General features: G+C 43.2%; 1 long non-coding RNA gene across 1 annotated transcript; it reads right to left on the reverse strand.

Moving 5' to 3' along the window:
* Positions 1-1105: 1105 nt before the first annotated feature.
* On the reverse strand, positions 1106-14474 carry LOC128348956 (uncharacterized). Its single transcript, XR_008318449.1, has 4 exons — positions 14402-14474; positions 7874-7963; positions 2089-2168; positions 1106-1407 (listed from the first exon to the last, which is right to left on the reverse strand). It is a non-coding gene; the product is annotated as an uncharacterized LOC128348956 (long non-coding RNA).
* Between the last annotated feature and the right edge of the window lie 353 nt (positions 14475-14827).

The following is a 14827-nucleotide window of genomic DNA, read 5'->3' on the forward strand; positions in this document are numbered from 1 at the left end:
ATGGGTGGTCCACTTAATTGTGTATGGGTTGCTCTGAAACAGAGGCCAGTTATATGAGACATATGATTCACTACCAAAAAATTACTCTTTTGCCCAAAGGAAAGGAAATGTCATGCCATGGCTGTAGATTGCGTGATTAATATGGCTGCTTAGTACTTGGCTCTTACATAGTGTGCAGTAGTTGAGAACCTAGCCCAGTGAATGTTTCCTGATTTGGGAACCTGTCTGGAGCAAACCACTATGAACATGTTTCGTGGCATATTCCATTTATCGTAATTTATGTTATGTTGTGAGAGTACTGTTGAGTTCTCATTTGGGCCCCTCAGATGAATTTGTGACCTGATTCTATTTTTAATGCAAACATAAAGCTTAACTTCCTTTTCTCAAAAAGATATTGGCTATGTTCATTACTTGTCATTAAGAGTTACAGCACCGCATTTCATGGGTGCCTATTTGTTGTTATGCTTTAGACAAGGGAATAAGCTACAGCTAACTATTTATGAGTCTGGGAAAAGGCTAATCAAGATGGACTATTTGCCACTGGATTATTTAGCCTATAGCTTGTCTCCCAGAAGCCTCACTGGGATGCCATTAAAAATAGGGGCAAAGTTAGGATTACTTGTGGGGGGGGGGATCCCGTATTGTGCTGTTGTTTGGGGGAATGCCTGACAAAGGGCTTATTCTGCAAATCTGTACATGAAGTTTTACCTCCTGAATACTATGGGTAGCAATGCACACTTCACAGCCTACTGTTGTATCTCAACCAACCGCAATGATTCCCATGGATCATATCATATACCACTTGAAATAACCACCCTTGATCTGCCTGACTTGCCTGTGGGCGTTTTTCATGTCAGGAGATTCATAGACCACTTCATCTTTAAGGGCAAGATTTTCCTGCTCATTCCCCTTGATGGAGCTTGAAGGCAACAGTCTTGCATCTTCAACATTCATTTCAGCTAGATCATCTGTCACTAGGAAACGATAGCTCAGATCTAAAGTTACATTCTATTTCTATGCAAAATACAGAGGGGAGAGTCGCTCTTTCCAAGTTTGGAACACTGTACAAGAAAAAACCAGGAAGCAAATAGCTACCATATTGTACGCCAAAGCATTACTTAAAATAAGTAATATGTTTATTATACAGATAAGTCATTTACTTCTATGGTACAGTCAGGAGATCAGGAGATCCAAACAAAACAAAATGCTTCCATAAGTTTTCAAAAGTGGTATTTGGAATTTGCTGACCTCCTATATGGTTAAGACATTTATTTTTATTCATCTTCAAGTTGTCGTAAGCCATGCATTTAACAAAGGTGGATCTGGACTTTTAAAATTTGGGGTGAAAATATGTTCTGGTTCTTGGAAGGCTCTTTCAGTCCTCTGACACTCCCAACAGCTTCTTTTCTGAAATAGAATAGCACCACAGATGTGCAAACTACCTCTATCATTTTTGGGGGGAAACACAGTTTGAGGGCTTTTGCCCTTATATGGGTAGACTGTTGATAAAATCCATCATTATGTGAATGGCAACTGTTTCAGTTCTGGGTTCTCTTCAGTCTCTAGCATGCTATTGGCACTTATACATGTTAAACAGTAGCAATAGCAAGTTATTTTGACTAATAATGGGAGTGGAAAGCAACTATACTGTCTGTATTTATGCAATACTTTTAAAATTTCTGAGTACATATTATTTTATGTATTGTTTAAATACATAAAATATACACTTTAATATATATTTATATTGCAGTTTTCATCAGAATAACTGCAAAGTGAATAAAGAATTAAAATGATAAATGATAAAATCATGCAAGATATCTGTCTTTTGCAGTAACCGAATGAGGATGTGATGGAGGGCATGGGTGACACTGGCCAGAAGGGGCACAGTTGGTATACAAGATGAAGCTCCATCAAGGTATTCCTGACTACAGACACCACCTGAGCCTCCAGGAGCAAAGTCAGGTCCAGGAGCACCCCCAAACTGCACACCTGTTACTTCAAAGAGAGCGCTATCCTATCCAGAAAATACTGGGCAAATCTTTCCTCCCTGATTAGTTCTCCTGTTGACCACAAGCATTTCTGTCTCACCTGGGATAAGTTTCAACTTGTTAGCTTACATCCAGCTCATCAATGCCTCCAGAACCTGGTTGAAAATATCTACCAGCTCCCTGGAATCAGAAGACATCAGGCCAGTTCAGATGAAATGTTCGAACCAACTCTGCCCACATGTGGTTAGGAACATAAGCGTACAAGTCTCGTTCCCCGTCCCAGCACTCTGTTCCAGTTTATAACTGCATGACAGGCAGTTAATCTGAAAATTAACATTGTGTTTAAATTGCACTTGAGGAGGTAGATTTAATGCAATTCTGAATGGCACACTGTGGGCGGGAGTGGGGGGGAGTATGTTTGTGCTCACATCCCTAATCATGTATGGGTGTATTGTCCAAACTGGCCCATAGTGAGATAGAGCTGAGTGTTGTCTGCATATTGATGATACCACAACTTATGCATGCATAGGTTGATGCTGAAATTTTCTTTAGATATGGGTCACTGGCAACTAGCAATATTTACAGCCTGGGTATGTCTCAATTCTAGCACAAAAAAACTGAAGGTGCTCCCCCACCATTTTTGGTGGCCAGCAGCAATATACCAGCTCCATCTTATCTACATCTTAGCTAAGTGCCAGTTTTACACTCCATGAGTTACATATCGCTAATTCCCCAAAATAATCTGTACAGTTTAAATATTTCCAGAGAGCACTTAAACAGGAAGGTCCTTTTCACAAAGAACAGAATCGCTTGTTATGATGACAGTCAAATATATATATTTCATATTGAACTGTGGCATTTTCTTCCAAGCCTAGTATATTAGTCAGCATTTCCCCCACTGTGTTATTTATTTGTTCTGCCTAGAATTGCCAGTTTCTTATATACATTTTTTAAATTGTTGGTATTTATGTTGGATAGGGAAAAGTATCCAAATGTTACTTTTTCGAAAACACTTTAATGTTTATGATCTTGTATTTCACTATCAACATAGTCGTAAGCACCAAGCCAAGATCATTTTGTCCTGTAGCCTTTAGGTTAAGTTCATTCCAGCAAGAGAACTACAGCAGCCGTTTTCTTTTATTTGTTTGTTAATGTTTTTTAAAGTGTGGCTGTGAGCTGATCTTCAGACTTGTAAACAACACTGCAGCCGACTTGAGAAGAGCACTTCAGGGTGGTGTAGTTTATAGAGTTTGCCAGGCTCATAAGAAGCCATCATTTATACTGAACACTCAAGCAGCTGTCCATGGGAAACCAGTTCTGTGGCCAGGCATGTTACTTTAAACTGTTTGCCATCCGAATTCTACTGTTACATGGAACTATATCCCATTGATTTCAATGATCTCATTTTCACTTTACTGTTTTAAGATGAGGGCATTAATATTTTTTATTTCTCTTTTTGTAATCTGCTAACTGAGCAAAGAGACACATATTAAAATTTAAAATTTTAATGTGTTTTTAACATGTTTTTATCTACTTTTTATCTTATGGATTTTAAATGTGTTATATTTTATGTTTTAATTCTGTACACCGCCTCAAGATTTTTATACAAGGTGGTATATAAATTCAATCAATCAATCAATCAATCAAGTGGTGATTCTCTTATATTTAGCAGGGGGAGAGCAACTGGCTCTATCCAACCTCAGCACAGCATCCCTCCAGTGGCTGTTGCTGGTATCTGCCTTTTCTTTTATCTCCCCCCCCCCACACACACACACACAGATTATGAACCCTTTGGGGACATGGGACCATCTTATGTGTATATTATTTGTTTTTCCTATGTAAACCACATTGAGAACTTTGTCTGAAGAGCGGTATATAAATATTTGTTGTAGTTGTCGTTGTCATCCAGGGGTTCCCAACTTGTGGTTCCCAAGCTGATTTTGTTGAACTACAACGCCTGATGTTGTTGAACTATAACTACGACTATAATTCATTGAGGCTGGGAGTGATGGGAGTTGTAGTTCAGCAACTTCTGGAGTACCACAGGTTGTCACTTCCCTACTAAGACTGGCAAGCACTGCACAGACACACCTTCCTTATAATCCCATATGTCTTACTTGGCAACAGAGGTGTAGCAAGGTTGTAGTGGGCCCAGAGACAAGATTTTAAAATGTATATATGTGCCACAATAGAACATCATCCTAAATTATTTTTTAAGAAGGTTTTTTTAATTGTGGACGATGCAAGTCATTTAATGGTACTAGAGAAAGACATTCTGTTCTGGTAGCTCCAGGTCTTAACACTCACATCAATTTCAGAGGATGAATACAACTAAAGGAAGCCCGGGCGGGTGTATGGTTGGGGGAGTCAGTCATGTGACTTGCCTCTGCCCCCCCCCAGGCAGTGGGCCCCCAGACAATTGTCTCCCCTTGCCCTTTTATAGTTACACCCCCGCTTGACAACCAATTTTCAGCAGACACCATTTTCTGAATTGCACAAGGTCAGCAACAGCAGCTATGCCCCCTGACTCTCTTCTGCTTTCAACCTCCTCTTTCTCAGTGTGAAAAGCCTCCCCTTTATTGCACAATTTAACAGCTTGCTCCAAGAAACAGGCAAAAGGCTCTTTAACACATACCCATTAACAAACATTCCCTGTCATACTTGCTGCTAAAATCTATGATAAAATGACACCACAGAAGACTACAATGTTTACTCCATAGCAACTCACCTTCTGCCAATTGGTAGTCACACAGGAGAGGCGGGTAAGGAGAGGAGAACTGGTCTTGCGGTAGCAAGCATGACTTGTCCCCTTTGCTAAGCAGGGTCTGCCCTGGTTGCATATGAATGGGAGACTTGATATGTGAGCACTGTAAGATATTCCCCTCAGGGGATGGAGCCACTCTGGGAAGAGGAGAAGGTTTCAAGTTCCCTCCCTGGCATCTCCAAGATAGGGCTGAGAGAGATTCCCACCTGCAACCTTGGAGAAGCCGCTGCCAGTCTGTGTAGACAATACTGAGTGAGATGGACCTATGGTCTGACTCAGTATATGGCAGCTTCCTATGTTCTCCTATGCATAGGTGCAAGCAACGTGCATACACAAAGGGAAGCAATGTTGGGGAACACTAGCACAACGTTGAAACCTAGAGCTGCAGCCATGTTAGAATCACTTGTAATAAAAGCTGTAGGAGCTCATCTTAAGGAGCCAGGAGGGCACCAAATGAGGTGCAGCTGCCTCTGGTTCCCAGCAACAATCACAACCAATATTTATATACTGCTTTTCAACAAAAGTTTTCAAAGTGGTTTACATAGAGGAATAACCAATAAATAAATAAGATGGATCCCTGTCCCCAAAGGGCTCACAATCTAAAAAGAAACATGTTAGACACCAGCAACAGTCACTGGAGGTACTGTGCTGGGGGTGGATAGGGCCAGTTTTGCTCCCCTTGCTAAATAAAAAGAATCACCATGCCTCTTTGCCCATTTAGCAGGGGTCAGCAGCTCCATTTGCACCTCTCTCCCATCCTGCCCCTCCCAGGCATTAATGAGAGCCATGCTGCCTTCAGGCTGGCCATTCATTGGGTAGAGCTGTGTGGCAGACCTTTACTTAGAGTGGGGGGACCAGGGCAATTGCCCCCAGCCCTGTGTTTGGACAGGCCCCATGAGCCCCCCATAGAGTTGCCATGCCCCCCGAAATTCCAGCTTTCACCCATATTTACAGCATCTCACCCAGATTGCTTAGCCCACCCAGATTCTACCAGATATCAGCTTTCATTTAAAAAGAAAAAAAGCAAAAAAAAAAAAAAGCTAAGCTCTAGCCCTGGTAGAAGTGGAGTTACAGAACAAAATGTGCAGTCAGTATTCTGCTCAGAAATTATTTTCCAGCCAATTTACATAATATGCAAATTAGGCACCCTGATTTGGAAAGCCAGAATATGGCAACTAGGGATTTGCAAACCAGCTTGACATCAAACAGGTTCGACATCGAGCTGGTTTGATTTGACAGTCTGGGTTTGAACCCAACCAACCCCTGTTCAGTCCGACTCCAGACTGATCACCCTCCGACTATTTGGGGAGTTCGTGAATATTTTTTTCTAATTTAAAATTCGGAGGAGTTCCTTGGGGCAGCAGGGGTGGGGGGCTGTCAGCAGAGGTTCCCCTCCCCCTTCTGGCCTCCGTTATCACTGCCAGTGGCCCGTTCAGCTGGTTTTTCAGCCGGTTCATGCCTTTGAACTTTGGCATGGCGGCCATTTTGGATGCCACCGTGCCTGCACATTTGGCCTCTGAGATGCCTGGGTCATGTCAGGACCCTAACTGTAGCCCCCCAGGACCCTCATTGACTGAGCAGCCTGCTTTGGGCTCTGAGGTGAGCAGCTGCCATTCAGAGAAGGCACACACGGCTAGCAGGTCCTACACGTGCATTCTCTCCTCAACCAAGCACCAGCCCCCACCATCTGTGGGCTGTGGTTGAGTCTTATTCAGGAAGGAGATAACTTATCTTAGTGTGATCAGCCCTTGAAAGGGTTAAGTGGACTGAGCTCTTCTTCCTAGAGAGGCCACATGTAAAGAAGGAAATTCTCCAAGGCCTTTGTTGTATTTCCCAAGGATGCAGGTCAGGATGAAAGGTTGGGACAGCTCTGGTGAGTTCAGAGCAGGTTTTCATGAAGAATGATCATGAGGTTAGGGTTAGGGTTAATAAGTAGTAGTAGCTCAGTTGCAGAATCCCCTCTGCAAAAGGTCCTGGCTGGATTCAGTTCCTAACAGCATCTCCAGGTAGAATACTGATTTCCAGGCGGCGAGGGGAATTCTCTCTAAAACACTGGAGAGTTGCTGCCAGTCAGTGAACTTCTCTAGATGGGTCCAGCTCAGTAGATAGCAGCTTTACACGTCAGTAGAGACACAGTGGAGGATTGTGAAAAACGCCAGGAGAAAAAAATGGTGAAAACATAAAATGAGCCCAGATGGATAAAACCAAAGCTCTGCTTAGCCCAGCATCCTGCATCCAGCAACAAGACTGTAGGAATCCAACAAGCAGGACTTAAAGGCAACAGGAACATAGGAAGCTGCTGTCTACTGAGTACATCTCTTGGTACATCTACCCATACTAAATGAGCAAAGAGGCACCTTTTAAAAGTGGTGATTCCTATATATTTAGCAGGCAGAGAGCAACTGGCCCTATCCAGCCCAGCACAGCATCCCTCCAGTGGCTGTTGCTGGTATCTGCCATATTTTATTTTATTTTATTTTTTAGGTTGTGAGCCCTTTGGGGACAGGGGACCATCTTATTTATTTATTATTTATTTTTCTGTGTAAACTGTTTTGAGAATTTTGGTTGAAGCGTGGTATAGAAATATTTGAGGTAGTAGTAGCAGCAGCAGCTCAGTATTGTCTACTCTGATTGGCATAAGCTCATCAAGTAGGAATCTTTCTTAGTCCTACCTGGAGATACTGAGGATTGGCTTGGGACTCTCTGCTAGGGGTATGCGTGGAACCAGCAGTGATAGTTCGGTTCAAATTTGTCTGCTGACTGCCAGCAGTTCGGTTCATGGTATCAAACAGTGTCAAACCGTTTTGGCCCAGTTCGAGTGCCTTGCTTGTAAAAGGGAATCTGGTAACGATTCCTCTTTACAAGCCTAGGGGGGATTCCCTACATAAAAGAGGTTTGGAGAGCGGGTGAGAGGGCATCTTACCAGCTATGGCGGTGATGGAGGCCCATCTCGGCCCTTCCCGCACTCACTCCCCACACCGTGGGCTGCTGGCCTGGGTAATTTGGAGGGAGGCCAGCAGGGGTGGCAGCCCCACCATGGCTGCTGCATCTCTTACCTGTAAGTACATATGTACTCCCTTCCTGCCCCCTCTGTACTTAGGGAAGCCGGATTCCTCCTTACCAGTATAGCTCTGAGCCACCTCGGATTGAAGCCGGTTGAGGTTTGTTTGTTTGTTTATCATATTTCTATATCGCCTGATATGTATATCTCCTGGCAGTGTAGAAAATTTAAAATATTTAAAAGTCACAAATTAAAATACAATAATCACAATACAATATAAAAGTCACAATAAAAACAATATAATAGAATAGTTATTAAAACAAGTTTTTTAAAAAATTATTAAAATTAATTCTAATTAAAAGCCTGAGAAAACAGAAGGGTCTTGAGGTTCTTCCTGAAAACAAACAGAGAAGGAGATGCTTTTTTTTCAGCAGGGGACTTATTCCAAAGAGGTTTGAGCTGGCTGAGCTGGCTCGGTTCGAACTCAAACTGGGTCTAGTTCAACCAGGCCAAAACCAAACCGAACCAGCAAATCCAGTTTTGTTCATAGCCCTAATACCCAGGGCCAACGTTGTTTTATAGGTTATAACCAGCACCTTGTATTTTGCCTGGAAACTTATTGGTAGCCAGTGTAGCTATTTTACTATAGGGGTAACATGGTCTCTCTAAGGTGACCCAGAAAGCAACATTCTGCTGCATTCTGTACCAACTGCAGTTAGCAACCCATGGGGGTGGTTGGCACCCTTTGTGCTCTACACCACCACTCACTCTGGGCCACCCTGGTGCCCCCCCCCCAAGTGCAGTTATGGGCAGGAATTATGGAGGTCCATCATTTCCTATGGGGAAGAACTTTACGGATGCGCAATCTCTATTACATCTTTAAAAATCAGTCCTCTGCCTAATTCCTTTGAAATAATTCTGGCAGCTTCCTTGCCCTCACTGGGCACTACCACCCACCGTACTCTGCTCTGGGCCACCCCTTTCCCCACAACATGAAGCTATACTTTTGCTGAAACCTCCATTCTTCCATATGGGAAAAATCCTATACTTCAAAAATTCACCAAAAATCAGCCCTTTGCCCAATTCTTCTGAAATTTGGGTGGTAATTTCCACCCATTGGGCACTACCACCCCCACCCACTAGTTTTTTCCTAGGGCCATTTTTCAAAATCCAAAACGTTCTGGATTCGGATTTTGCAATTTCGAACAAAGAACAAAATGGGGGTGTTTGGGATTGGCTGATTTCGAACAAAGAACAAAACGGGGGTGTTTCAGATTCGGGCCAAAAACAAAACAGAAAAAACCCCAAAATGCACAACCCTAATGGTGATACTGCTTCCTGTTCCTTCAGATCCCTCCTGAAACATATCTTTTCTCTGAAGACCTTCTTTAACTCCCAGTCTTCATTCTCAACTGCAACTGATCACAGATCCTTTGCTTTCTCCTCGCTCTGTTTTCTCCCCACTTCCACAGCTTAGAATGATTACAATTGTATTGTCTAAGTTCCAGCAGCACAGTCTTGTGCATGTTTATGTGTAGAAGGACATATATCCACTAAAGCTTACTCCCTAGTAAGTGTGTTTAGAATTGCAGCCTACACAATAGTACATGAATACTAGATGATACTACTAATACAAGCTAGTTATTACTGATGGGGCTCAAAAATATTAACCCAAATATAGAGAATTGCCAGATAGGCTGATGGAATCTTTTGACAATACTGGGTGGGAAATCTCTAGCTGCATTTCAGGAAACATTTGATATTCCTAAAGGTTGTTTCCATGACCATTCACGCCAGGACTGGGGAGAGCTGGAGGAAAGGCAGGACACTACCAACCTCCCCCCCCCCCCCCATGATCCTCACCACCTCTGGGCTCTGCTGTGCCATGTGCCCACACGACAGACATGCGAGCAATCCTGGAATGGTGAGGGGCTGGGGGGAAAGTAGGCTGCATCTTCCCATATCCCACAGTGCACTGTGTGAGGAGCATGGCGCATTGGGTGGGCCACTCCTTCCCTGAGCTCTGTGGAACCTCAGGCACTGAGATAGGCATGGGAGCATCCTCCTAACCCTGGCAGTTCTCACAACCAGCCCTGCACAGGCTACAGCTCCCCTACCTGGGTAGGGTGGTCATGAGAATGACCTCCTGGTCCCCCTGCCCAGACATATGTACGCTGTTCATTTATGGCACATCAATGGCCTGAAAGAAGAAAAGAACCAACCATTCCTGGTTTTAAAAGCTTCATTATTTGAAAGTGATTCCTTCTTGTCGCCAAGTATCAGAAGTGGATCGGCATGGCAGCGACCTACCTTTCCTTCCCTGCTTGAGCACTGTAGCATGGGGACAAAGTGCACCGGAAGAAGCAAGGTACCTTTCCCCCACTGGGCAACCACTTGTCTGCTCGGCTTGCATGGATCCCATACCTGGCACTCTCAAATGTGCAGTTTGGTTGTGGAGAGCACAAGCTGAAGCCCTGGTCCAAAAGGACTGCAGGTCCCAGATGTGCTCCAGTTCTGAAATATGCATGTGCTTGTAATGAAGGAGTGAGGCTTATCTATCATTAAAAAACAAACCTGGAGCTCTGAGAACCTCTTCTCTAATCTTGGCATGAAAAAGGACTAGGAACTTCAAACAATGTTATGTTAAATCAATTTTTTTGTCATTTCTTAAGCCTATGCTTATATTCTCTTAACAAGCCAGAATCTCAAAGCATTCTGTTTTCCCTGGAGCTATTTTTATTTAAGTGAAGCATTTCACATTATGCCACAATCGTTTACTCTCAATAGCTATGAGCTACATTGATGGCTGGAAGTTAATCATAGCAGCCCTGTTTTGCTGTTTGGCTTCTTCCATGCCAATTATTCAGACTCTAGAGGCTTAATTTTGGAAAAGAAATCTTTCAAGCCTGCGACTCCCATATCTGAACCATGGTGACCTTTTGCTCAAGCTTCCACAATGAAGAAGCTAAGGCTGTGTTTCTACAAAAGTGGTGCATCTGCTTTGACAGATAGTCCCCATCTGAACCTCATCTGAGACCTGGAAAATCTGATTCACTATTAAAAGATGTTCGCCTGTTCAGGAAAAAGGCTACTAGTTCTACGACTTCAATGAAAGGACTGCTTCTATAACATTCCATTTGATAGCATTAAGTGAGGAACATAAGCAGACAGCCTGGCTGGAGATACATTACTTTTGCAGGTTCATCCCTTGTGGTTTCACCTATTCACAGGCAACTTCCTTGTAGAGTAATGTAGTTACTGCAGGGGTAATTTTGGTTATTTGTGGGCAGTTCCACTTGGGAAACTCCTTTAACTACCCTCAAGCTAAATTGGTCTACCTGAGCAGCCAGCATGCCAATTGAGATGTAGTGGGCTGGCTGCTCCAGGAGGTTTAAAATTTAAATACCCAATCTCTTGCTGCTTCTCACTGGCATGCAGGGATGAATATTTAAACTTTAAACATCCAATTGGTGCATGGCCGGCCCCAAGAGGTTAAAAGTTTAAATATCCAATCTCACGCTACTTCTCAAGTGGTGTGGAGGGTTGGATTTAAACTTTAAACTCCTAAGAGCAGCCAGCACAGAACCTAACTCCATTTTCGGAGTTAGGTTTAGTATTTGAACGTCACAGATTCAATGTTCGTGGGACTTTCCTAGAACATTACCCCTGTGATATTCTCCTGAAATTGTCCAGAGCAGGCAGCCTATGGTTCCAGAAGGATCATGGTACTGTTTTTCCTAAACGGATTGTACCATTTAGGCTTCAGATGGGGGGAAACTTACAACACAGAGAGAACTAGTATAATTTTTTAAAAGGGTTCTCAGTTTTCTCACTTACATCCTAGCTGTGTGCAGGAAGGTTTTTTTAAATGGGAGAATGTAAAATCCTTGAGCTTGATGGGCACTTGTAAGCCCTCTGGCCCCTCTCCCCACTCAGTAAAGGAAATCCAAAGGTAGAGCATTTTCAATAGATCACTGCTCACCCTCTGCTTGAAGATCTCCAGCAAGCAAAAGCTCACCACACCACTAGGTCATTGCTTCCATTGTCAAAATATTTTTGCGGTTAAGAAGTTTCTACTAATGTTAATCCAAAATCTACCTTCCTGTAACATAAGCCCATTAGATTGTGTCCTGCTTTCTAGGACAGCAGAGAACAAGTTTTTGCCTTTGTCTGTATGACAGCCCTCCAGGTATTCAAAGAGTGCTATCATGTCTCCCCTCATTTTTCTCTTCTCCAGTGAAACACACCCAGTTCCTTCGACCTTTCCTTTAAGTACATAATTCCACACCTGCATTCTGATATTGCATAATCCAGGAAAAACTATCAGGAGATTCTGCTGCATATATAGGCAGGATCTTGGTGTCATTATTCACAGAGAAAAGATATTTTAGCAAAACTGTTATTGACACTGTTTTCATAGAGCTTATTTGAGCCAAGCAGCTCTTTTCTTTGTTTTCATAGGTCCAAAGAATTTGTCCAAACACTGGAATTTTTTTAAAATGCAAATCCCTAAACATCTATGTCCAGATTCAGGCCCTGACATGTGACCTTGAGTTCAACATTCCTTACTGAACTGCTCCAGAATGTTGCTGCAGAGTTACTAAGTATAATACTGCCAGCCCAGCAATAAAGATATTTGAAATTGTTGTGGTATTCTAATGGCCTAATCTTGCGAGTGGTTGCAGAAGAGGGAGTGGCTGTAGCTGCCCACAGACTGTTAACCACTGTGTGAGGAGGTAACCTGGACCACAGACTCATTCAGACACCCTATCATATCCCAAATATCGATTGTCCTGAAGCTGCTCTTCCAGTGAGCTTCCATGTTCCTGAACACAGATCCCCAAAATGTCTATAGTTATCTTATCTGATGGCTATATGAATTGAAACTGAAGGGAGGCTCATCAATCACACAACATCCTCCACTAATCAAAGTGAGCTGTAAATAGCATAATACTGAATGATTTATTGTATGTTTACTTACAATCCTATTTTGAATGTGTGTCTGAGCCCCTGTCAGCAAAACGTATGAATCACTCATATTCTGATAGGCACATGCAATGTACAACTTTGCAAACCAGTTTCCCACAAATGTTCTCTTTGAGTCAGGAATCTCCTAATTTGGATATGAGTGCCTACTCCCCATTTAACAAAAATATTGCAAGTGTAAAGCAAGCAAGGCATTCATATTTGCAAGGCTCTTACAATAAGAGGATATGGAGTACTTCTAGAGAAAAGCAAAAGAGAACACAAAACTCAATCCCAAAAGAGCCTGTTAGCACACTCTTCTCTACAGGCTGATGAGCAGTTGTGAGAAAGAGTACAATGCTATTGGAAGACTTTAGGAAATTGTTTAAAATGCTTTTCTGTGAGCAAATTTGTCTGGGTCCAGGTGGGTTTAGGGACCAGTTGCAGGGGATACCATAGGTAAAGTTCCAGAGCAGGCAAACTGAGTTCCAGGCACACAGTCAGTCCAGGACTAGTCTGAAATATCTATTCAGTGAATATGCATCAGGACAAAAACCTATTTATTTCAGGATATACAGGAAGATCCAGCTCAATTTGTTTGCAGGTTTAATGGCTGTGCTTACAGTACTACTGTCATTTTGGAGTTTAAGCTGATTATTTCCAGTGGAGTACTGACAATATTGGATGGTGGATAGGGAGAAGGAAGCACATCCCCATGCTGCTTAGGCAATGTGGGAGTGTGTCTCCCTGTCTCCACACTGTGCTTCAAGGCTGGGGCAAGGGGGCCATTTGTCCTCCTGTGTCACTGCTGGAACTCTCCAGGACAGGTCTCATGTGTCACTGTCTCAGTGCAGCCAAGCATAGGAGAGAGTTGTCAGTTCTCAAAATACATTTCCATTTTTTACTTAGGCTGCTCTTTTACTTACATGAAAAAATGTACATAACACTCCAGCATCCAAGATTAGGGATGTGCATGAACCAGTTTGGTGCTTCCTTTGGGAAGCGCCAAATTGGCTACAGTGCCCACAGCCAAACAGATTCATCGGATTGGGGAGTGGTTCTCTTAAGAAGCAGGTAAGCAGGACCTTACCTGCTCTGCTGCTACCCTGCTGCATTTCCAAGAGTGGCACTTGCTCTAGCAAAGGCCACAGCGGCCGCAGTACTATTCCCTACAACCTGCAAGCACCACATCAGTACGAACATGTAGTTAAGGACCTGCTTACCTGCTTCTTAAGGGAACTGTTCCTCACCCCGCCGAATGTGGGCAACCGCAGTTCCACAAAAGGAACGTGGTTTCCCTCTTTGGACTCTGATTTGTACCTTCAATTTGAATTACCTAGAAGAGTGCCTTCTTCTGCACAATCCCCACCACACATTGAGGTCGTCAAGAGAGGTCCTCTGTATGCTGCCATCTCGTCTGGTGGTGACCCGGGGGCGGGTCTTCTCCATAGTCGCTGCTGGGCTATGGAATGCACTCCCTATAGATATTGTGGCTTAACATCTTTGCCAGCCTTCATAAAAGCCCTTAAAACACATTTTTTCAGCCAGGCTTTTAGTAATCTCTGAATCTTTTAAATTTTTTAATTGCCATTTTATGAACCGCCTAGAGCCTTTGGAGTCAAGCGGTATATAAAATCAAGCAAGCAAGCAAGGAATCAATCAGTAAGGTTTTGCTATCTGTACCTCTGGTTTTGTGGTGCAAGCTTTACATCCAAACACTGGCACCGCAGTTTCCCCCTTCTGGAACCAGAGTTGAAGGAGGAAGCTCCTCCCTCCCTCTGGCTGCTATTGGTTGTTGGGGCTGTCCTTCAGTAAAGAAGGAAGCTCTGGCAGCCAGTTTCCCCTCCTCTCTGCAGTCAGTGAGACTGCAGAGAGGAAACTCTACATTTCATCTAAATTTGGACGGGAGAGCAGAGGAAGGGGGCACAGAACCATTGGACCTGCAGTTCCACGTTACATCTGATGGTAGCCATTAATTTTCTTGTATTTTCAACTATAAGGGATCAGTTTTCCAAAAGGGAAGATCTGATGCTAATTTGAAGTCTGTGGAAATTGAGGATCTAAAAGTCTTGGTTTTAGATAAACAAACAGGGGAGGGCTGTTAGTATT

The sequence above is a fragment of the Hemicordylus capensis genome, chromosome 3, assembly GCF_027244095.1.
Source record: "Hemicordylus capensis ecotype Gifberg chromosome 3, rHemCap1.1.pri, whole genome shotgun sequence".
Lineage (NCBI taxonomy): Eukaryota > Metazoa > Chordata > Lepidosauria > Squamata > Cordylidae > Hemicordylus > Hemicordylus capensis.